The sequence below is a fragment of the Oncorhynchus nerka genome, linkage group LG12 (assembly GCF_034236695.1).
Source record: "Oncorhynchus nerka isolate Pitt River linkage group LG12, Oner_Uvic_2.0, whole genome shotgun sequence".
NCBI lineage: Eukaryota > Metazoa > Chordata > Actinopteri > Salmoniformes > Salmonidae > Oncorhynchus > Oncorhynchus nerka.
In genome coordinates, this window is record NC_088407.1 from 10089367 (window position 1) to 10114366 (window position 25000).

The 25000-nt window shown below is 41.9% G+C and overlaps 1 protein-coding gene and 1 pseudogene across 1 annotated transcript in view; one reads left to right on the forward strand and one right to left on the reverse strand.

The window, feature by feature from the left end:
• LOC115124437 (pyruvate carboxylase, mitochondrial-like) overlaps positions 1–25000 on the reverse strand; it is a 671386-nt gene that overhangs the window by 125291 nt on the left and 521095 nt on the right. The gene's annotated exons all lie outside the window — the stretch shown is intronic.
• Positions 8702–25000, forward strand: part of LOC115123827 (leucine-rich repeat and fibronectin type-III domain-containing protein 2-like) — a 98543-nt pseudogene continuing 82244 nt past the window's right edge.

Consider the following 25000-nt stretch of genomic DNA (forward strand, 5'->3'; position numbering starts at 1 on the left):
AAGAAAAACCATTGTAAACACAACCCATATTTGTTTGTTTTTCCTTTTGCACATGAACTACTTTCACGTCATTTACAACACTGTAAATAGATATAATATGACATTTGAAGTCTGAGTCTGGGTTAATGAGTTACTGCTGAGTCTGGGTTAATGAGTTACTGCTGAGTCTGGGTTAATGAGTTAATCTAATGAGTCTGGGTTAATGAGTTACTGCTGAGACTGGGTTAATGAGTTACTGCTGAGTCTGGGTTAATGAGTTACTGCTGAGTCTGGGTTAATGAGTTACTGCTGAGTCTGGGTTAATGAGTTACTGCTGAGTCTGGGTTAATGAGTTACTGCTGAGTCTGAGTTAATGAGTTACTGCTGAGTCTGGGTTAATGAGTTACTGCTGAGTCTGGGTTAATGAGTTACTGCTGAGTCTGGGTTAAAGAGTTACTGCTGAGTCTGAGTTAATGAGTTAGCCTGCTGAGTCTGGGTTAATGAGATACTGCTGAGTCGGGGTTAATGAGTTACTGCTGAGTCTGGGTTGATGAGTTACTGCTGAGTCTGAGTTAATGAGTTAGCCTGCTGAGTCTGGGTTGATGAGTTACTACTGAGTCTGGGTTAATGAGTTAATCTGCTGAGTCTGAGTTAATGAGTTACTGCTGAGTCTGAGTTAATGAGTTAGCCTGCTGAGTCTGAGTTAATGAGTTACTGCTGAGTCGGGTTAATGAGTTAATCTAATGAGTCTGGGTTAATGAGTTACTGCTGAGTCTGGGTTAATGAGTTACTGCTGAGTCTGAGTTAATGAGTTACTGCTGAGTCTGGGTTAATGAGTTAATCTAATGAGTCTGGGTTAATGAGTTACTGCTGAGTCTGAGTTAATGAGTTACTGCTGAGTCTGGGTTAATGAGTTACTGCTGAGTCTGGGTTAATGAGTTACTGCTGAGTCTGGGTTAATGAGTTACTGCTGAGTCTGGGTTAATGAGTTACTGCTGAGTCTGAGTTAATGAGTTACTGCTGAGTCTGGGTTAATGAGTTAATCTAATGAGTCTGGGTTAATGAGTTACTGCTGAGTCTGAGTTAATGAGTTACTGCTGAGACTGGGTTAATGAGTTACTGCTGAGTCTGGGTTAATGAGTTACTGCTGAGTCTGAGTTAATGAGTTAGCCTGCTGAGTCTGGGTTAATGAGTTACTGCTGAGTCTGGGTTAATGAGTTACTGCTGAGTCTGGGTTGATGAGTTACTGCTGAGTCTGAGTTAATGAGTTAGCCTGCTGAGTCTGAGTTAATGAGTTAGCCTGCTGAGTCTGGGTTGATGAGTTACTGCTGAGTCTGGGTTAATGAGTTACTGCTGAGTCTGGGTTAATGAGTTACTGCTGAGTCTGAGTTAATGAGTTACTGCTGAGTCTGAGTTAATGAGTTAGCCTGCTGAGTCCGGGTTAATGAGTTACTGCTGAGTCTGAGTTAATGAGTTACTGCTGAGTCTGGGTTAATGAGTTACTGCTGAGTCTGGGTTAATGAGTTACTGCTGAGTCTGAGTTAATGAGTTACTGCTGAGTCTGGGTTAATGAGTTACTGCTGAGTCTGAGTTAATGAGTTACTGCTGAGTCTGGGTTAATGAGTTAATCTAATGAGTCTGGGTTAATGAGTTACTGCTGAGTCTGAGTTAATGAGTTACTGCTGAGTCTGGGTTAATGAGTTAATCTGCTGAGTCTGGGTTAATGAGTTAATCTGCTGAGTCTGAGTTAATGAGTTACTGCTGAGTCTGAGTTAATGAGTTACTGCTGAGTCTGGGTTAATGAGTTACTGCTGAGTCTGGGTTAATGAGTTAATCTAATGAGTCTGGGTTAATGAGTTACTGCTGAGTCTGAGTTAATGAGTTACTGCTGAGTCTGGGTTAATGAGTTACTGCTGAGTCTGAGTTAATGAGTTACTGCTGAGTCTGAGTTAATGAGTTAGCCTGCTGAGTCTGGGTTAATGAGTTACTGCTGAGTCTGAGTTAATGAGTTACTGCTGAGTCTGGGTTAATGAGTTAATCTAATGAGTCTGAGTTAATGAGTTAATCTAATGAGTCTGAGTTAATGAGTTACTGCTGAGTCTGGGTTAATGAGTTAATCTAATGAGTCTGGGTTAATGAGTTACTGCTGAGTCTGAGTTAATGAGTTACTGCTGAGTCTGGGTTAATGAGTTAATCGGCTGAGTCTGGGTTAATGAGTTACTGCTGAGTCTGAGTTAATGAGTTACTGCTGAGTCTGGGTTAATGAGTTAATCTGCTGAGTCTGGGTTAATGAGTTACTGCTGAGTCTGGGTTAATGAGTTAATCTGCTGAGTCTGAGTTAATGAGTTAGCCTGCTGAGTCTGGGTTGATGAGTTACTGCTGAGTCTGAGTTAATGAGTTACTGCTGAGTCTGAGTTAATGAGTTAATCTGCTGAGTCTGGGTTAATGAGTTACTGCTGAGTCTGGGTTAATGAGTTACTGCTGAGTCTGGGTTAATGAGTTACTGCTGAGTCTGGGTTAATGAGTTAATCTGCTGTGTCTGGGTTCATGAGATACTGCTGAGTCTGGGTTAATGAGTTACTGCTGAGTCTGGGTTAATGAGTTACTGCTGAGTCTGGGTTAATGAGTTAATCTGCTGAGTCTGTGTTAATGAGATACTGCTGAGTCTGGGTTAATGAGTTAATGCTGAGTCTGAGTTAATGAGTTAATCTGCTGAGTCTGGGTTAATGAGTTAGCCTGCTGAGTCTGGGTTAATGAGTTACTGCTGAGTCTGGGTTAATGAGTTACTGCTGAGTCTGGGTTAAAGAGTTACTGCTGAGTCTGAGTTAATGAGTTAATCTGCTGAGTCTGGGTTAATGAGTTACTGCTGAGTCTGAGTTAATGAGTTAATCTGCTGAGTCTGGGTTAATGAGTTACTGCTGAGTCTGAGTTAATGAGTTAATCTGCTGAGTCTGGGTTAATGAGTTACTGCTGAGTCTGAGTTAATGAGTTACTGCTGAGTCTGGGTTAATGAGTTAATCTGCTGAGTCTGAGTTAATGAGTTACTGCTGAGTCTGGGTTAATGAGTTAATCTGCTGAGTCTGAGTTAATGAGTTACTGCTGAGTCTGGGTTAATGAGTTAATCTGCTGAGTCTGAGTTAATGAGGAGGAATCGAGAGCGAGAAAGAAAGGCAAGAATAGCGGAATAGCGGTTGGGAGACTGCTAGGTAGCATACGATACATTCATAGCTCTACTTCCTGTATGTGTAAAATAATGACGGTGAGTTGAGTTGTCTGGGCTAAATCAGGGTCACAGAACCTGTTACTACAGTGGGCTAAATCAGGGTCACAGAACCTGTTACTGCAGTGGGCTAAATCAGGGTCACAGAACCTGTTACTGCAGTGGGCTAAATCAGGGTCACAGAACCTGTTACTGCAGTGGGCTAAATCAGGGTCACAGAACCTGTTACTGCAGTGGGCTAAATCAGGGTCACAGAACCTGTTACTACAGTGGGCTAAATCAGGGTCACATTAAACCTGTTACTGCAGTGGGCTAAATCAGGGTCACATTAAAGCTGTTACTACAGTGGGCTAAATCAGGGTCACAGAACCTGTTACTGCAGTGGGCTAAATCAGGGTCACAGAACCTGTTACTGCAGTGGGCTAAATCAGGGTCACAGAACCTGTTACTGCAGTGGGCTAAATCAGGGTCACAGAACCTGTTACTGCAGTGGGCTAAATCAGGGTCACATTAAAGCTGTTACTGCAGTGGGCTAAATCAGGGTCACATTAAACCTGTTACTGCAGTGGGCTAAATCAGGGTCACATTAAACCTGTTACTGCAGTGGGCTAAATCAGGGTCACATTAAACCTGTTACTGCAGTGGGCTAAATCAGGGTCACATTAAACCTGTTACTGCAGTGGGCTAAATCAGGGTCACAGAACCTGTTACTGCAGTGGGCTAAATCAGGGTCACAGAACCTGTTACTGCAGTGGGCTAAATCAGGGTCACATTAAACCTGTTACTACAGTGGGCTAAATCAGGGTCACATTAAACCTGTTACTGCAGTGGGCTAAATCAGGGTCACAGAACCTGTTACTGCAGTGGGCTAAATCAGGGTCACATTAAACCTGTGACTGCAGTGGGCTAAATCAGGGTCACAGAACCTGTTACTGCAGTGGGCTAAATCAGGGTCACATTAAACCTGTTACTGCAGTGGGCTAAATCAGGGTCACATTAAACCTGTTACTGCAGTGGGCTAAATCAGGGTCACAGAACCTGTTACTGCAGTGGGCTAAATCAGGGTCACAGAACCTGTTACTACAGTGGGCTAAACCAGGGTCACATTAAACCTGTTACTGCAGTGGGCTAAATCAGGGTCACATTAAACCTGTTAGTACAGTGGGCTAAATCAGGGTAACAGAACCTGTTACTGCAGTGGGCTAAATCAGGGTAACAGAACCTGTTACTACAGTGGGCTAAATCAGGGTCACATTAAACCTGTTACTGCAGTGGGCTAAATCAGGGTCACATTAAACCTGTTACTGCAGTGGGCTAAATCAGGGTCACAGAACCTGTTACTGCAGTGGGCTAAATCAGGGTCACATTAAACCTGTTACTACAGTGGGCTAAATCAGGGTCACAGAACCTGTTACTGCAGTGGGCTAAATCAGGGTCACATTAAACCTGTTACTGCAGTGGGCTAAATCAGGGTCACATTAAACCTGTTACTACAGTGGGCTAAATCAGGGTCACAGAACCTGTTACTGCAGTGGGCTAAATCAGGGTCACAGAACCTGTTACTGCAGTGGGCTAAATCAGGGTCACATTAAACCTGTTACTACAGTGGGCTAAATCAGGGTCACAGAACCTGTTACTGCAGTGGGCTAAATCAGGGTAACAGAACCTGTTACTACAGTGGGCTAAATCAGGGTCACATTAAACCTGTTACTACAGTGGGCTAAATCAGGGTCACATTAAACCTGTTGCTGCAGTGGGCTAAATCAGGGTCACATTAAACCTGTTACTGCAGTGGGCTAAATCAGGGTCACATTAAACCTGTTACTGCAGTGGGCTAAATCAGGGTCACATTAAACCTGTTACTGCAGTGGGCTAAATCAGGGTAACAGAACCTGTTACTACAGTGGGCTAAATCAGGGTCACATTAAACCTGTTACTACAGTGGGCTAAATCAGGGTCACAGAACCTGTTACTGCAGTGGGCTAAATCAGGGTCACAGAACCTGTTACTACAGTGGGCTAAATCAGGGTCACAGAACCTGTTACTGCAGTGGGCTAAATCAGGGTCACAGAACCTGTTACTGCAGTGGGCTAAATCAGGGTCACATTAAAGCTGTTACTGCAGTGGGCTAAATCAGGGTCACATTAAAGCTGTTACTGCAGTGGGCTAAATCAGGGTCACACTGAGTTATACTCCTTGGTCGTCTTAAACAAATCTACTTTGAAACTAAAGTATCCACCTCACACACATAGTTATGGGCTTAAAAACAGAAGACACCTGTACCATGTCAGAAACGTATTACATTTTTGAGTTTGCAATCCAATATTAAACTTTATATACACCACAGAAGACTGAAAAACAACACAAATGTTTGACAGAGAAGCACTGGATAATTTTTAAAATTTATTCTTTTAAGTATGAAATTATTTTAAAATGTAATAACATTCCACCCATGATGCCACTAGAGGGCGCTTTGATCAGGACAGGGAAAGGGCTACGTCACGGTATAATCACACCACAGATAATATATTATATTCTAGTAGTCTATGGTGTAATGGCTGTATATTCAAGAATGTTTGGTCTACTCTCTGCTAGCTAGCTATCTGCATATAGAGGAGAGTGCATGGTGGTAGACAGAGGGACTAACTGTTATACAGTATGGAAAATGAATTAACCCCAACCCAATGGATGAGAGGGTCAAACTGTAAAACTGTAGCATTGGTCCTCTCTCTCTCTCCTACTGTCCCTCTGTGTGTCTCTCTCTCTCTCTCTCTCTCTCTCTCTCTCTCTCTCCTACTGTCCCTCTGTCTCTCTCTCTCTCTCTCTCTCTCTCTCTCTCTCTCTCTCTCTCTCCTACTGTCCCTCTGTCTCTCTCTCTCTCTCTCTCTCTCTCTCTCTCTCTCTCTCTCCTACTGTCCCTCTGTGTGTCTCTCTCTCTCTCTCTCTCTCTCTCTCTCTCTCCTACTGTCCCTCTGTGTGTCTCTCTCTCTCTCTCTCTCTCTCTCTCTCTCCTACTGTCCCTCTGTGTCTCTCTCTCTCTCTCTCTCTCTCTCTCTCTCTCTCCTACTGTCCCTCTGTGTCTCTCTCTCTCTCTCTCTCTCTCTCTCTCTCTCTCTCTCTCTCTCCTACTGTCCCTCTGTGTCTCTCTCTCTCTCTCTCTCTCTCTCTCTCTCTCTCTCTCCTACTGTCCCTCTGTGTCTCTCTCTCTCTCTCTCTCTCTCTCTCTCTCCTCTGTCCCTCTACTGTCCCTCTGTCTCTCTCTCTCTCTCTCTCTCTCTCTCTCTCTCTCTCTCTCTCTCTCTCTCTCTCTCTCTCTCCTACTGTCCCTCTGTGTCTCTCTCTCTCTCTCTCTCTCTCTCTCTATCCTCAGTCTCTCTCCTACAATGTTAATCTAATCTCTCTCTCTCTCTCTCTCTCTCTCAAAATCTCTCTCTCTCTCTCCTACTGTCCCTCTGTGTCTCTCTCTCAATTTTCTCTCTCTCTCTCTCCTACTGTCCCTCTGTCCTCTCCCTCTCTCTCTCTCTCTCTCCCTCTATCTCTCTCTCTCTCTCTCTCTCTCTCTCCTCTGTCCCTCTCCCTCTCTCTCTCTCTCTCCTCTCTTTCTCTCTCCCTTCTCTCCCTCTTCCCTCCCTCTCTCTTCTCCCCTCTCTCTCTCTCTCAATTCAAGGGGCTTTATTGGCATGGGAAACATGTGTTAACATTGCCAAAGCAAGTGAGTTAGATAATATATAAAGTGAATATATAAAGTGAAATAAACAATAAAAATTAACAGTAAGCATTACACATAGATAAGTTTCAAAACAATAAAGACATTACAAATGTCATATTATATATATACAGTGTTTTAACAATGTACAAATGGTTAAAGGACACAAGATAAAATAAATAAGCATAAATATGGGTTGTATTTACAATGGTGTGTGTTCTTCACTGGTTGCCCTTCTCTCTCTCCCTCTCTCTCTCTCTCTCGCTCTTTCCTCTCTACCTCTCTCTCTCTCTTTTTATCCCTCTCTCTCGCTCTTTCCACTCTATCTCTCTCTCTTTCTATTTTTGTGACCAAATAAATATGTCCTGAGTGAGTTTGAGTCATCAGTGTGTGTCTGCGTGTCTGTGTGTCTTTGTGTCTGTTTGTGTGTGTGCATCCATGCATGTCTGCACACACACACACACACACACACACACACACACACACACACACACACACACACACACACACACACACACACACACACACACACACACACACACACACACAGCATTGCTCATTTGAACTGACAGTATCAAACAAATCAATGTCATCGTTATTCAAGTGTTCAATAAGGCCTTAGCCTGCCTCCCCTTATATGAGTGTGGGGTGCATACATGTGTGTCTATGTGTGTGTCTGCATGTGTGTGAGACAGACAGACAGACAAACAGACAGACAGACAGACAGACAGACAGACAGACAGACAGACAGACAGACAGACAGACAGACAGATGGATAGAGAGAGAGACAGTTGGATAGAGAGAGAGACAGTTGGATATAGAGAGAGAGAGTGACAGTTGGATAGAGAGAGAGAGAGAGAGAGAGAGAGAGAGAGAGAGAGAGAGAGAGACAGTTGGATAGAGAGAGAGCGAGAGAGAGAGAGACAGTTGGATAGAGAGAGAGAGAGAGACAGTTGGATAGAGAGAGATAGAGAGAGAGAGAGACAGTTGGATAGAGAGAGATAGAGAGAGAGAGAGAGAGAGAGGGAGAAGACGGACCCACTGGTTGCCGTCTAGGTTACACAGAGCTGGTAGTCTCATCCACCAAACTACCAGGTGTTAAACAGGGAAGAGACTCTATGCTAATTTGGTATAGAGCAGACCTAACCCACTCTATTAAATTAGTCTAAACAGGAACAATTTACATTTGGAAGAAAAACAAAATAAAATAATCTCATAAGAGAAAAATATCCTCCTGCGTGCTACCTACACCCCCCCTAGAATCCCAAACTTGAATAAAGACAGCTTCTCCATCCTGGAGGGGGGAGGGATCAACCATTTCCAGGCTCAGGGACATGTACTCCTCTGTGGAGACCTAAATGCCAGAACTGGACAAGAACCTGACACCCTCAGCACACAGGGGGACAAACACCTACCTGGAGGTGACAGCATCCCCTCCCCCATATACCCCCCTAGACACAACTATGACAACATAACCAAGAAAAATCTAATCAAATCAAATTTGTATAAATGATTCGGGAGACAGACTCAGGTATGTAAATATTGTTTTTTTATTAAGCCCAAATTACGGCGTGCAAAGGCACAGGGATGAAGACCACGGGGATGAAGACCACGGGGATGAAGACCACGGGGATTAAGACCACGGGCATGAAGACCACTGGGATGAAGACCACGGGGATGAAGACCACGGGCATGAAGACCACGGGGATGAAGACCACGGGGATTAAGACCACGGGGATGAAGACCACGGGGATGAAGACCACGGGGATGAAGACTACGGGGATGAAGACCACGGGATGAAGACCACGGGGATGAAGACCGCGGGGATTAAGACCACGGGGATGAAGACCACGGGGATTAAGACCACGGGGATGAAGACCACGGGGATGAAGCCTACGGGGATGAGGACTACGGGGATGAAGACTACGGGGATGAAGACTACAGGGATGAACACCACAGGGATGAAGACCACGGGGATGAAGACTACGGGGATGAAGACCACGGGGATGAAGTCTACGGAGATGAAGACCACGGGGATGAAGACTACGGGGATGAAGACCACGGGGATGAAGACCACGGGGATGAAGTCTACGGAGATGAAGACCACGGGGATGAAGACTACGGGGATGAAGACTACGGGGATGAAGACCACGGGGATGAAGACTACGGGGATGAAGACCATAGGGATGAAGACCACAAGGATGAAGACTACAGGGATGAAGACCATGGGGATGAAGACTACGGGGATGAAGACTACTCGGATGAAGACCACGGGGATGAAGACGGGGATGAAGACTACTCGGATGAAGACCACGGGGATGAAGACCACAGGGATGAAGACTACTCGGATGAAGACCACGGGGATGAAGCCTACGGGGATGAAGACTACGGGGATGAAGACCACGGGGATGAAGCACGCACCCTTGTGGGGCCCCAGTGTGGAGGATCAGCGGAGTGGAGGTGTTGTTTCCTACGTTCACCACCTGGGGGCGTCCCGTCAGGAAGTCCAGGACCCAGTTGCACAGGCGGGGTTTAGACCCAGGGCCTCAAGCTTACTGATGAACTTGGAGGGTACTATGTTGTTGAATGCTGAGCTATAGTCAATAAACAGCATTCTTACATAGGTATTCCTCTTGTCCAGATGGGATAGTGCAGTGTGCAGAGTGATGTCGATTGCATCGTCTGTTAATCTATTGGGGCGGTAAGCAAATTGAAGTGGGCCTAGGGTGTCAGGTAAGGTGGAGGTGATATGATCCTAGACTATTCTCTCAAAGTACTTCATGATGACAGAGGTGAGTGCTACTGGCCAATAGTCATTTAGTCCAGTTACCATATGCCTTCCTGGGTACAGGAACAATGGTGGCCATCTTGAAGCATGTGGGGACAGCAGACTGGGATAGGGAGGGACCAGCCAGCTGGTCTGCACATGCTGCTCTGGGGACTTGCCTTGTGGAGTGAATAACTATTTATATATTCTGTCAGTGGCATTGCCATTGTTAACTGAAGTGGTTTGCGCTTTCAGTTTCGCAACAATGCTACCATCTTTCCACAGTTTCTGGTTAGGGTAGGTTTTTAATAGTCACAGTGGGGACTACATCTTCCTTACGAACTCAGGCACCGTATCCGTGTATGCGTCTAGATTATTTTTTCGCACGATACAAAGAACATATCCCAGTCCAACATGATCAAATCTGAAGCGTGGATTCTGATTTGTCAGACCAGCGTTGAATAGTACGAAGCACGGGCACTTCCTGTTTGAGTGTCTGCCTATAGGACGGGAGGAGCAAGATGGAATCGTGATCAGATTTGCCGAAAGGAAGGCAGGGGAGGGCCTTGTAAGTTTGAAAAGCAATGGTGGAGAGTCTTGGTAGCGCTAGTAGGACAATCAATATGTTGACAGAATTTTGGCAGCCTGAGATTTGCTTTGTTAAAATCCCCAGCTACAATAAATACATCCTCAGGATATGTTGTTTCCAGTTCACATAAAGTCCAGGGAGGTTCTTTGAGGTTTTGGCTTGAGGTGCGATGTAAAAGGCCATGGCGATGATGGAGGAGAATTTTCTTGGGAGATAACTTGGTCAGCATTTAATTGTGAGGTCGGGTGAACAAATTGACTTGAGTTCCTGTATGATCCTAGAATTACACCATTAATCATGAAACACACACCCCCGTCTACTTAGAGATATTTATTCCTGTCTGCGCAATGTATTGCGAATCCTGAATTACTGACTCCGACAGAGTATCCTGAGGGAGCCGTGAAACAAAGTATGTTACAGGACCCAATGTCTGAAATCCTTTTAATCAACTTTATTATCTAAAGACTGAACATTAGTGAGGTCAAACCAGAGGTCAAACCAGCAGGTCCCCTCGAGTGCCTCTCCTCTGCCGGCGACGTTTTGGGTCGGCCTCTGGAATAAGTTAAATTACTCTGGGAAGAGAGTGCTCCAGGGAAGTCATATTCCTAGCCGTAATGCTAGTTGTTCTGCTGTGTTACTGTCACTCTACTATTCAATAGTTCTTCACAACACATTTCCTGAGCTAATAACGTATAAAATACTGCAAAGTTTTCTTAGTCACGATACTGCCATCTCCATCGGCACCATCTTGTAAACTAGTTCATCTGATTCAAGTAATAATCAAGGGCTTGATGATTCGTTGACACATTGAATCAGGTGTGCTAGATGTGGAATAGTTCAACTACATGGAACGGCTGGCGATCCCCGGGAGAGAGGTTTAAATACCACTAAGGCAGTGTCAAGAGAAGTGTCATAACATGTATTTAGAGTGGCGCAACTATGACAACATAACCAACTATGACAACATAACCAACTATGACAACATAACCGACTATGACAACATAACCGACTATGACAACATAACCGACTATGACAACATAACCGACTATGACAACATAACCGACTATGACAACATAACCAACTATGACAACATAACCAACTATGACAACATAACCAACTATGACAACATAACCAACTACGACGTCATAACCAACTATGACAACATAACCGACTATGACAACATAACCAACTATGACAACATAACCAACTACGACAACATAACCGACTATGACAACATAACCGACTATGACAACATAACCGACTTTGACAACATAACCGACTATGACAACATAACCAACTACGACAACATAACCGACCAGGACAACATAACCAACTATGACAGCATAACCAACAAATAGGGGTCACAACTCCTGCAGCTCTGTTGCATGCTGGGTATGTACATGTCAATGGTAGGCTTCCAGGGGACTCCTATGGTAGGTACACCTATATCTCATCTCTTGGCAGCAGTACTGTAGACTACTTTATCACTGACCTCAACCCAGAGTCTCTCAGAGCCTTCACAGTCTGTCCACCGACTGATGCAGCAAAACCACACTCTACTTGAACAGAGCAATACTCAATCATGAGGATTCGAAGCCGAAGGAACTGAATAATATTTAGAAACGCCATAGATGGAAGGAGAGTCGTGTGGAAATTGACCCAAAAAATATTAGGCAACAACAAATTCAATTCCTTCTAGACAATTTCCTGGACAAAACGTTCCATTGTTTTCACTGTAATAGCGAAGGTGGAAACTTGGTAATAGAAAACCTAAAAAAGTATATTTGAGCTCTCAACTTCCCAACTTCAAATCAAAACATTTCAAGCAGAAAGAAACGTAACAACAATGACAAATGGTTTGATGAGGAATGAAAAAATCTAAGAAAGAAATTGAAGAACCTAAAACATAGAGACCCAGAAAACCTGAGCCTACACTTTGTTTTTTGGGGGTGAATCGCTTAAACAAATACAGAAATACACTACGGACAACTTCTGGACCAAATGTTCAAAAAGAAGGAACAGCACTTCAGAAATCAGCTCAATGTAAATGAAGTATCCATAGATTCTAACCACTTCTAGGAAAAACAAACAACAACATGGAGAGCTATCTATCCAAAACGGAGATGTATGGATAAACCACTTCTCCTCTATAACAATAACAAACAACAACATGGAGAGCTATCTATCCAAAACGGAGATGTATGGATAAACCACTTCTCCTCTATAACAATAACAAACAACAACATGGAGAGCTATCTATCCAAAACGGAGATGTATGGATAAACCACTTCTCCTCTATAACAATAACAAACAACAACATGGAGAGCTATCTATCCAAAACGGAGATGTATGGATAAACCACTTCTCCTCTATAACAATAACAAACAACAACATGGAGAGCTATCTTTCCAAAACGGAGATGTATGGATAAACCACTTCTCCTCTATAACAATAACAAACAACAACATGGAGAGCTATCTATCCAAAACGGAGATGTATGGATAAACCACTTCTCCTCTATAACAATAACAAACAACAACATGGAGAGCTATCTATCCAAAACGGAGATGTATGGATAAACCACTTCTCCAATCTTTTTGGCTCTATAACAAATAACAAACAGCAAAAACATATAGAGTTGAAGTCGGAAGTTTACGTGATCACTTACCTCTCCCCCTCTCCTCTCCTCTCCTCTCCTCTCCTCTCTCTCCTCTCCTCTCCTCTCCTCTCCTCTCCTCTCCTCTCCTCTCCTCCTCTCCTCTCCTCTCCTCTCTGTCCTGTTAGAATCAACTATTAAAGACTACAAGAACCCTCTCTCCTCTCCTCTCCTCTCCTCTCCTCTCCTCTCCTCTCCTCTCCTCTCCTCTCCTCTCCTCCTCCTCTCCTCTCCTCTCCTCCTCTCCTCTCCTCTCCTCTCCTCTCTGTACCGTGATTAGAGTCTCTCTGTCTCCCCTCCTCCTCTCTCCCTCTCCTCTCTGTACCGTGATTAGAGTCTGAATAGAGGGATGTCAGGTAATCTGTCTTTCCCCCCCCTCTCCTCTCCTCTCCTCTCCTCTCCTCTCCTCTCCTCTCCTCTCCTCTCCTCTCCTCTCCTCTCCTCTCCTCTCCTCTCCTCTCCTCTCCTCTCCCTCTCCGTCTCCTCTCCTCTCTGTACCGTGATTAGAGTCTGAATAGAGGGATGTCAGGTAATCTGTCTTTCCCCCTCTCCTCTCCTCTCCTCTCCTCCTCTCCGTCTCCTCTCCTCTCTGTACCGTGATTAGAGTCTGAATAGAGGGATGTCAGGTAATCTGTCTTTCCCCCCCTCTCCTCTCCTCTCCTCTCCTCTCTCCTCTCCTCTCCGTCAGGTAATCTGTCTTTCTCCCTCTCCTCTCCTCTCCTCTCTCTCCTCTCCTCTCCTCTCCTCTCCCTCCCCTCTCCTCTCTCTCTCCTCTCTCCGTCTCTCCTCTCTGTACCGTGATTAGAGTCTGAATAGAGGGATGTCAGGTAATCTCTTTCTTTCCCCTCTCTCCTCTCCTCTCTGTACCGTGATTAGAGTCTCTCTCCTCCTCTCTCTCCTCTCCTCTCCTCTCCTCTCCTCTCCTCTCCTCTCCTCTCCTCTCCTCTCCTCTCCTCCTCTCCTCTCCTCTCCGTCTCCTCTCCTCTCTGTACCGTGATTAGAGTCTGAATAGAGGGATGTCAGGTAATCTGTCTTTCCCCCTCTCCTCTCCTCTCCTCTCCTCTCCGTCTCCTCTCCTCTCTGTACCGTGATTAGAGTCTGAATAGAGGGATGTCAGGTAATCTGTCTTTCCCCCTCTCCTCTCCTCTCCTCTCCCTCTGAATAGAGGGATGTCCTGTCTCCTCTCCTCTCCTCTCCTCTCCTCTCCTCTCCTCTCCTCTCCTCTCCTCTCCTCTCCCTCTCCTCTCCTCTCCTCTCCTCTCCTCTCCTCTCCTCTCCTCTCCGTCTCCTCTCCTCTCTGACCGTCTCCCTCTCCTCTGTACCGTGATTAGAGTCTGAATAGAGGGATGTCAGGTAATCTGTCTTTCTCCCCCTCTCCTCTCCTCTCCTCTCCGTCTCCTCTCCTCTCTGTACCGTGATTAGAGTCTGAATAGAGGGATGTCAGGTAATCTGTCTTTTCCCTCTCCTCTCCTCTCCTCTCCTCTCCTCTCCTCTCCTCTCCTCTCCTCTCCTCTCCTCTCCTCTCCTCTCCTCTCTCTCCTCTCCTCTCCTCTCCGTCTCCTCTCCCTCTCTGTACCGTGATTAGAGTCTGAATAGAGGGATGTCAGGTAATCTGTCTTTCCCCCTCTCCTCACCTCTCCTCTCCTCTCTGTCTCCTCTCCTCTCTGTACCGTGATTAGAGTCTGAATAGAGGGATGTCAGGTATTCTGTCTTTCCCCCCTCTCCTCTCCTCTCCTCTCCTCTCCTCTCTCCTCTCCTCTCCTCTCCTCTCCTCTCCTCTCCTCCTCCTCTCCTCTCCTCTCCTCTCCTCTCCTCTCCTCTCCTCTCTCTCTCCTCTCCTCCGTCTCCTCTCCTCTCTGTACCGTGATTAGAGTCTGAATAGAGGGATGTCAGGTAATCTGTTTTTCCCACCTCTCCTCTCCTCTCCGTCTCCTCTCCTCTCTGTACCGTGATTAGAGTCTGAATAGAGGGATGTCAGGTAATCTGTCTTTCCCTCCTCTCCTCTCCTCTCCTCTCCTCTCCTCTCCTCTCCTCTCCTCTCCTCTCCTCTCCTCTCCTCTCCTCCTCTCCTCTCCTCTCCTCTCCTCTCTGTACCGTGATTAGAGTCTGAATAGAGGGATGTCAGGTAATCTGTCTTTCCCTCCTCTCCTCTCCTCTCCTCTCCGTCTCCTCTCCTCTCTGTACGGTGATTAGAGTCTGAATGGTGGGATGTCAGGTAATCTGTCTTTCCCCCCTCTCCTCTCCTCTCCTCTCCTCTCTGTACGGTGATTAGAGTCTGAATGGTGGGATGTCAGGTAATCTGTCTTTCCCCCCTCTCCTCTCCTCTCCTCTCCTCTCCGTCTCCTCTCCTCTCTGTACCGTGATTAGAGTCTGAATAAAGGGATGTCAGGTAATCTGTCTTTCCCCCCTCTCCTCTCCTCTCCGTCTCGCTCACTCCATCTGTGTCTCGTTCCCTTCATCCCTTGGGTCTAAACAACTGGGCCGTGGCTGGGAACAAGACAAACAGACACACACGCATGTTGACACACACACCTCGCACACCTGGCAGCGTGAAATAAAATACACACACACACACACACACACACACACACACACACACACAACAAAACAGAGATAACCTTAAACTCTGGCAGCATATGTACAAACGTACATGAAAACAGACTCCATTTCTCTAGATGAATGACAGGTTTGTTTACTGGGTCAGGGTGGCAGGCCCATGTGTGTGTTCTGTGTGTGTGTGTGTGTTCTGTATATGTGTGCGTATTCTGTGTGTGTGCGTGTTCTGTGTGTGTGTGTGTGTGTGTGTGTGTGTGTGTGTGTGTGTGTGTGTGTGTGTGTGTGTGTGTGTGTGTGTGTGTGTGTGTGTGTGTGTGTGTGTTCATGCAAAGCCTGGTTAACACTGACTATCAGTGACATTAAATCAATTAACTACCATTTCAATAGGCTAGATAGATTAGAACACTAGATAGCACCAGTCATTATAACACTAGATGCATCATGACACTAGATACATTATAACACTAGATACTACCAGTCATTATAACACTAGATACATTATAACACTAGATACATTATAACATTATTACTCCATCACTCTATCACCGTATTACATTATTACTCACTATCATTATATCACTCCATCACTATCATTATAACACTACATCACTATCATTATAACACTCCATCACTATCATTATAACACTCCATCACTATCATTATAACACTCCATCACTATCATTATAACACTCCATCACTATCATTATAACACTCCATCACTATCATTATAACACTACATCACTATCATTATAACACTCTATCACTATCATTATAACACTCCATCACTATCATTCTATCACTATCATTCTATCACTATCATTCCATCACTATCATTATATCACTCTATCACTATCATTATAACACTCCATCACTATCATTATATCACTCCATCACTATCATTCTATCACTATCATTCTATCACTATCATTCCATCACTATCATTCTATCACTACCATTCTATCACTATCATTCTATCACTATCATTCTATCACTCCATCACTATCATTCTATCACTGCATCACTATCATTCTATCACTATCAGTCTATCACTATATCACTATCATTCTATCACTCCATCACTATCATTCTATCACTGCATCACTATCATTCTATCACTATCATTCTATCACTATCAGTCTATCACTATATCACTCCATTACATTACCACTCTATCACATTACCACTATATTACATTACCACTATATTACATTACCACTATATTACATTACCACTATATCACTATCATTCTATCACTATCATTCTATCACTATCACTACCCCTCTATCACTATATTACATGATCACTAATACTATATTACATTACCACTATATTACATTACCACTCTATAACAATATTACATTATCACTAATGCTGTATTACATTACCACTATATTACATTACCACGGTATTACATTACCACTCTATCACTATATTACATTACCACTCTATTACATTACCACTATATCACAGTATCACTAATACTATATTACATTATCACTATATCACATTACCACTATATTACATTATCACTATATCACATTACCACTCTATCACTACTCTATCACTATATTACATTACCACTATACCACGTTACCACTATATTACATTACCGCTATATCACTATATTACATGATCACTGATACTCTATTACATTACCACTCTATTACTCTATTACATTATCAATAATACTCTATTACATTACCACTATATCGCTATATTGCATTACCACTATATTACATTACCACTCTATTACATTGGCACTCTATCACTATATTACATTACCACTATATCACATTATCACTCTATTACATTACCACTATATCACATTACCACTCTATTACATTACCACTATATTACATCACAACTATATTACATTACCACTATATATCATTACCACTATATTACGTTACCACTATATTACATTACCACTCTATTACATTACCACTGTATATCACATTACCACTCTATTACATTACCACTATATTACATTGCCACTCTATTACATTACCACTATATTACATTGCCACTCTATTACATTACCACTATATATCATTACCACTATATGACATTACCACTATATTACATTACCACTCTATCACATTACCACTATATTACATTACCAATCTATTACATTACCACTATATTACATTGCCACTATATTACATTACCACTATATTACATTACCACTATATCACTATATTACATTACCACTATATTACCTTACCACTATATTACATTACCACTCTATTACATTGGCACTCTATCACTATATTACATTACCACTATATCACATTATCACTATATTACGTTACCACTATATTACATCACAACTATATTACATTACCACTATATATCATTACCACTATATTATCATTATATCACTATATTACATTACCACTCTATTACATTACCACTGTATATCACATTACCACTCTATTACATTACCACTATATTACATTGCCACTCTATTACATTACCACTATATTACATTGCCACTATATTACATTGCCACTATATTACATTACCACTATATTACATTATCACTCTATCACATTACCACTATATTACATTACCACTCTATTACATTGGCACTCTATCACTATATCACATTACCACTATATCACATTACACCTCTATTACATTACCACTATATCACATTACCACTCTATTACATTACCTCTGTATATCACATTACCACTCTATTACATTACCACTATATTACATTGCCACTCTATTACATTACCACTATATATCATTACCACTATATGACATTACCACTATATTACATTACCAATCTATCACATTACCACTATATTACATTACCAATCTATTACATTACCACTATATTACATTGCCACTATATTACATTACCACTATATTACATTACCACTATATTACATTACCACTATATTACATTACCACTATATTACATTATCACTCTATCACATTACCACTATATTACATTACCAATCTATTACATTACCACTATATTACATTACCACTATATCACATTACCACTATATTACATTACCACTATATTGCATTACCACTATATTACACTGCCACTATATTACATTACCACTATATTACATTATCGCTCTATCACATTACCACTATATTACATTACCAATATATTACATTACCACTATATTACATTACCACTATATCACATTACCACTATATTACATTACCAATCTATTACATTACCACTATATTACATTGCCACTATATTACATTACCACTATATTACATTACCACTATATTACATTACCACTATATTACATTGCCACTATATTACATTACCACTATATTACATTGCCACTATATTACATTACCACTATATTACATTATCACTCTATCACTATCATTCTATCACTATATTACATTACCACTTCATCACATTACCACTCTATCACATTGCCACTATATCAATCTATCATTCTATCAATGTATCATTGTATCGATCTATCACTTGCTTAGGGGACTCTTCTCCAAGTTAATTTCTAAGTGGGTGATGGCTTTGTTATGGGAGGTTTGGGAATCACTTCCTTTTAGGTTGTTGTGGAATTTAACTGCTCTTCAGCATTTTGATAATTAGCGGGTATCGGCCTAATTCTGCTCTGTACACATTATTTGGTGTTTTACATTGTACACTGAGGAACTTTTTTGTCTCATTTGATGTTGTCCCATTTTGTGAATTCTTGGTTGGTGAGCGGACCCCAACCTCACAACCATAAAGGACAATGGGTTCTATCACTGATTCAAGTAATTTTAGCCAGATCCTAATTGGTATGTTGAAATTTATGTTCCTTTTGATGGCATAGAATGCCCTTCTTGCCTTGTCTCTCAGCTCGTTCACATCTTTGTGGAAGTTACCTGTGACGCTGATGTTTAGGCCGAGGTATGTATAGTTTTTTGTGTGCTCTAAGGCAACGGTGTCTAGATGGAATGTATATTTGTGGTCCTGGTGACTGGACCTTGTTTGGAACACATTATTTTGGTCTTACTGAGATTTACTGTCAGGGCCCAGGTCTGGCAGGGCCCAGGTCTGGCAGAATCTGTGCAGAAGATCTAGGTGCTGCTGTAGGCCCTCCTTGGTTGGGGACAGAAGCACCAGATCATCAGCAAACAGGGGAAATTTGACTTCTGATTCTAGTAGGGTGAGGCTGGGTGCTGCAGACTGTTCTAGTGCCCTCACCAATTCGTTGATATATTTGTTCAAGAGGGTGGGGCTTAAGCTACATCCCTGACTCACCCCCCAACTCTGTGGAAAGAAATTAGTTTTTTCTCCAATTTTAACCGCACACTTGTTGTTTGTGTACTTGAATTTCATAATATTGTATGTTTTTCCCCCAACACCACTTTCCATCAATTTGTATAGCAGACCCTCATTCCAAACGGAGTCGAAAGCTTTTTAGAAATTAACAAAGTTTCCCTTTGTTTGGTTGTCAATTAGGGTGTGCATTGTTTTCACTGAGGAAATGTACAATTCTGCTGTTAATGGTAATGCAGAGAATTTTCTCAAGGTTTCTGTTAATGATAATGTAGAGGATTTTCTCAAGGTTGCTGTTGACGATAATGTAGAGTATTTTCTCAAGGTTGCTGTTGACGATAATGCAGGCGATTTTCTCAAGGTTGCTGTTAATGATAATGCAGGCGATTTTCTCAAGGTTGCTGTTAATGATAATGCAGGTGATTTTCTCAAGGTTGCTGTTAATGATAATGCAGAGGATTTTCTCAAGGTTGCTGTTAATGATAATGCAGAGGATTTTCTCAAGGTTGCTGTTAATGATAATGCAGAGGATTTTCTCAAGGTTGCTGTTAATGATAATGCAGAGGATTTTCTCAAGGTTGCTGTTGATGCATATACCACTGCATTTATTGGGTTAAAATGTCTCTCCACTTTTGTGGATTGGGGTGATCAGTCCTTGGTTCCAAATATTGGGGAAGATGCCAGAGCTGAGGATGATGTTTAACCTCTCTAGGATAGGAGACGCTAGCGTCTCACTTGGCCAAAATCCAGGGAAAATGCAGCGCGGCAAATTCAAATAAAATTATATAAAAATCTAACTTTCATTAAATCACACATGTAAGATACTAAATTAAAGCTCCACTCGTTGTGAATCCAGCCAACATGTCAGATTCTAAAAAGGCTTTTCGGTGAAAGCATAAGAAGCTATTATCTGATGATAGCACAACAGTGAACAAAGAGAGCAGCATATTTCAACCCTGCAGGCGCTACACAAAACGCAGAAATAAAATATGAAACATGCCTTACCTTTGACGAGCTTCTTTTGTTGGCACTCCAATATGTCCCATAAACATCACAATTGGTCCTTTTGTTCGATTATATGTCCATATATATCCAAAATATCAATTTATTTGGCGCTTTTGATCCAGAAAAAAACAGCTTCCAATTTGCGCAACATCACTACAAAATATTTCAAAAGTTGCCTGTAAACTTTGCCAAAACATTTCAAACTACTTTTTGTAATACAACTTTAGGTATTTTTAAACATTAATAATCGATCAAATTGAAGACGGTTCTATCTGTGTTAAATACAGGAAGACAGGAAGCCTTTTCAAGTCTGGCGCAACTCTCAACAGTGTTACCCGGTTCCTCGATGGCCGTACTTCTTCATTGCAAAAAGGAATAACCTCAAACAAATTTCAAAGACTGGTGACATCCAGTGGAAGCAGTAGGAACTACAAACAAGTGCCTAAGAAATATTGTTTCCCAATGAGAACTCACTGAACAGACAGAGACCTGCATATCTTATATAACTTGGCATGAGTAGCAGGAAGTTGAAATTGGGCACGCTATTTATCCAAAAGTGAAAATGCTGCCCCCTATACCTTAAGAAGTTAAGAGATTAAGTATACCCAATTGTAGTTTGCGGACTGTATATTTTATTACTTCATTGTGTTGAGGATACCATCAACACCACAGGCCTTTTTGGGTTGGAGGGTTTGCATTTTGTCCTGTAGTTCATTTAATGTAATTGGAGAATCCAATGGGTTCTGATAGTCTGAGATTTGTAATTGATCATCTATATGTTTTTGCTGTATGTTGTTTGTTACAGAGCCAAAACAGATTGGAGAAGTGTTTTATCCATCCAGTTTGGATAGATAACTCTGTAACAATGTGCGCTGAGAGACGGGAAGCAAGTTCAGGGAGTGAATTCATTTAAATAAATGAATGAAAACATCATATAAAATAAGAAACACGAACAACGACATGATACAGGAACAGAAACAATGACGTCTGGCGAAGAAACCAAAGGGACATAGAAAGGTAACCAAGGAGACGATGGAGTCCAGGTGAGTGTCATTGTCACCGTAATGCTGGTGACAGGTGTGTGCCTGGTGACCTAGAGGCCGGAGAGGGAGCACACGTGACCCTGCCTGTCTGTCTGTCTGTGTGTCTGTCTGTGTGTCTGTGTGTCTGTCTGTGTGTCTGTCTGTCTGTCTGTCTGTCTGTCTGTCTGTCTGTCTGTCTGTCTGTCTGTCTGTCTGTCTGTCTGTCTGTCTGTCTGTCTGTCTGTCTGTCTGTCTCCCCGACGCACGGCGCCAGCCAGGATGACAATCCCAAGGGGATCAGGAGCGGATGATTTTCTGCTAAGGCGCGGGAGAATGACGACTCGAGAGCGCTGATGAGAGAGCATGCATTTAGTATGTCCCCCTCCCCATGGGGTGCTCGCCGGCTCCAACCGCAGGACGCCAACCACAGGGACGATCCCGGGGATCAGGAGTGGACCAGAAACCTGACGAAACCGGCAGAGGAGTCAGGGCCTGATGAGCCGGCTGAGACCTCCCCGGTTGACTTGGTTGAGGCATGGGAACCTGTTCACCCAGCTGAGGCCTCCCAGGTAGCTCCGGCTCCAACACCAGAACACATTACCCCCGACACATAAAACAAAACAAAAACAACCCTTAGTTGAGTCATCATACCGATGTTGCTGTTTGTGTTTCTTGATTTGTTTATTGTTTATAATGTTTATTAAACAATAACCCTGAAGCTTCCCGATATCAATACAACCTCTTTGTGTTGCTGTTTGTGTTTCTTGTTTTGTTTATTGTTTATAATGTTTATTAAACAATAACCCAAAAACTACAATACAACCCTGTTTATCTGTTTAAATTAAACCCGAAGCTTTATCAATACAACCTCTTTGTGTTGCTGTTTGTGTTTCTTGTTTTGTTTATTGTTTATAATGTTTATTAAACCCTGAAGCTTCCCGATATCAATACAACCTCTTTGTGTTGTTGTTTGTGTTTCTTGTTTTGTTTATTGTTTATAATGTTTATTAAACCCTGAAGCTTCCCGATATCAATACAACCTCTTTGTGTTGCTGTTTGTGTTTCTTGTTTTGTTTATTGTTTATAATGTTTATTAAACCCTGAAGCTTCCCGATATCAATACAACCTCTTTGTGTTGTTGTTTGTGTTTCTTGTTTTGTTTATTGTTTATTGTGTTTATTAAACCCTGAAGCTTTATTAAACCCTGAAGCTTCCCGATATCAATACAACCTCTTTGTGTTGCTGTTTGTGTTTCTTGTTTTGTTTATTGTTTTTGTTTACAGAGCCAAAACCCTGAAGCTTCCGATATCAATACAACCTCTTTGTGTTGTTGTTTGTGTTTCTTGTTTTGTTTATTGTTTATAATGTTTATTAAACCCTGAAGCTTCCCGATATCAATACAACCTCTTTGTGTTGCTGTTTGTGTTTCTTGTTTTGTTTATTGTTTATAATGTTTATTAAACAATAACCCTGAAGCTTCCCGATTATCAATACAACCTCTTTGTGTTGCTGTTTGTGTTTCTTGTTTTGTTTATTGTTTATAATGTTTATTAAACCCTGAAGCTTCCCGATATCAATACAACCTCTTTGTGTTGCTGTTTGTGTTTCTTGTTTTGTTTATTGTTTATAATGTTTATTAAACAATAACCCTGAAGCTTCCCGATATCAATACAACCTCTTTGTGTTGCTGTTTGTGTTTCTTGTTTTGTTTCTTGTTTATAATGTTTATTAAACCCTGAAGCTTCCCGATATCAATACAACCTCTTTGTGTTGTTGTTTGTGTTCTTGTTTTGTTTATTGTTTATAATGTTTATTAAACCCTGAAGCTTCCCGATATCAATACAACCTCTTTGTGTTGTTGTTTGTGTTTCTTGTTTTGTTTATTGTTTATAATGTTTATTAAACCCTGAAGCTTCCCGATATCAATACAACCTCTTTGTGTTGTTGTTTGTGTTTCTTGTTTTGTTTATTGTTTATAATGTTTATTAAACCCTGAAGCTTCCCGATATCAATACAACCTCATTGTGTTGTGTTTGTGTTTCTTGTTTTGTTTATTGTTTATAATGTTTATTAAACCCTGAAGCTTGATATCAATACAACCTCTTTGTGTTGTTGTTTGTGTTTCTTGTTTTGTTTATTGTTTATAATGTTTATTAAACCCTGAAGCTTCCCGATATCAATACAACCTCTTTGTGTTGTTGTTTGTGTTTCTTGTTTTGTTTATTGTTTATAATGTTTATTAAACCCTGAAGCTTCCCGATATCAATACAACCTCTTTGTGTTGCTGTTTGTGTTTCTTGTTTTGTTTATTGTTTATAATGTTTATTAAACCCTGAAGCTTCCCGATATCAATACAACCTCTTTGTGTTGCTGTTTGTGTTTCTTGTTTTGTTTATTGTTTATAATGTTTATTAAACCCTGAAGCTTCCCGATATCAATACAACCTCTTTGTGTTGCTGTTTGTGTTTCTTGTTTTGTTTATTGTTTATAATGTTTATTAAACCCTGAAGCTTCCCGATATCAATACAACCTCTTTGTGTTGCTGTTTGTGTTTCTTGTTTTGTTTATTGTTTATAATGTTTATTAAACCCTGAAGCTTCCCGATATCAATACAACCTCTTTGTGTTGCTGTTTGTTTAAAACACATTTTACGAGAAGTGGTTCAATTCTACAGATTCTCCAATGACATTGAGCTGATTTCTGACGCGCTGTTCCATCTTTTTCCATAGTGTATGTCTGCATTGTTTTAGTGATTCACCACATTGATGTCGTAGACTCAGGCTCAGTTCAAACCCCCGAGCTGGCAAGGTACAAATCTGTCGTTCTGCCCCTGAACAAGGCAGTTAACCCACTGTTCCTAGGCCATCATTGTAAATAAGAAATTGTTCTTAACTGACTTGCCTAGTTAAATAAAGGAAAAATTTAAAAACTAAATTGGTCGGACAGGTTTTTCAATTTCCTTCTTAGGTTTTTGCATCCTTCATCAAACCATTTGTCATTGTCGTTAATTTTCTTAGGTTGTCTGCTTGAAATGTTTTGAATCTCTCTCTCTCTCTCTCTCTCGCTCTCCTCTCACACTTCTGCCTCTCTCTCTCTGTCTTTACCTCTCCTCTCACACTTCTGCCTCTCTCTCTCTGTCTTTACCTCTCCTCTCACACTTCTGCCTCTCTCTCTCTGTCTTTACCTCTCCTCTCACACTTCTGCCTCTCTCTCTCTGTCTTTACCTC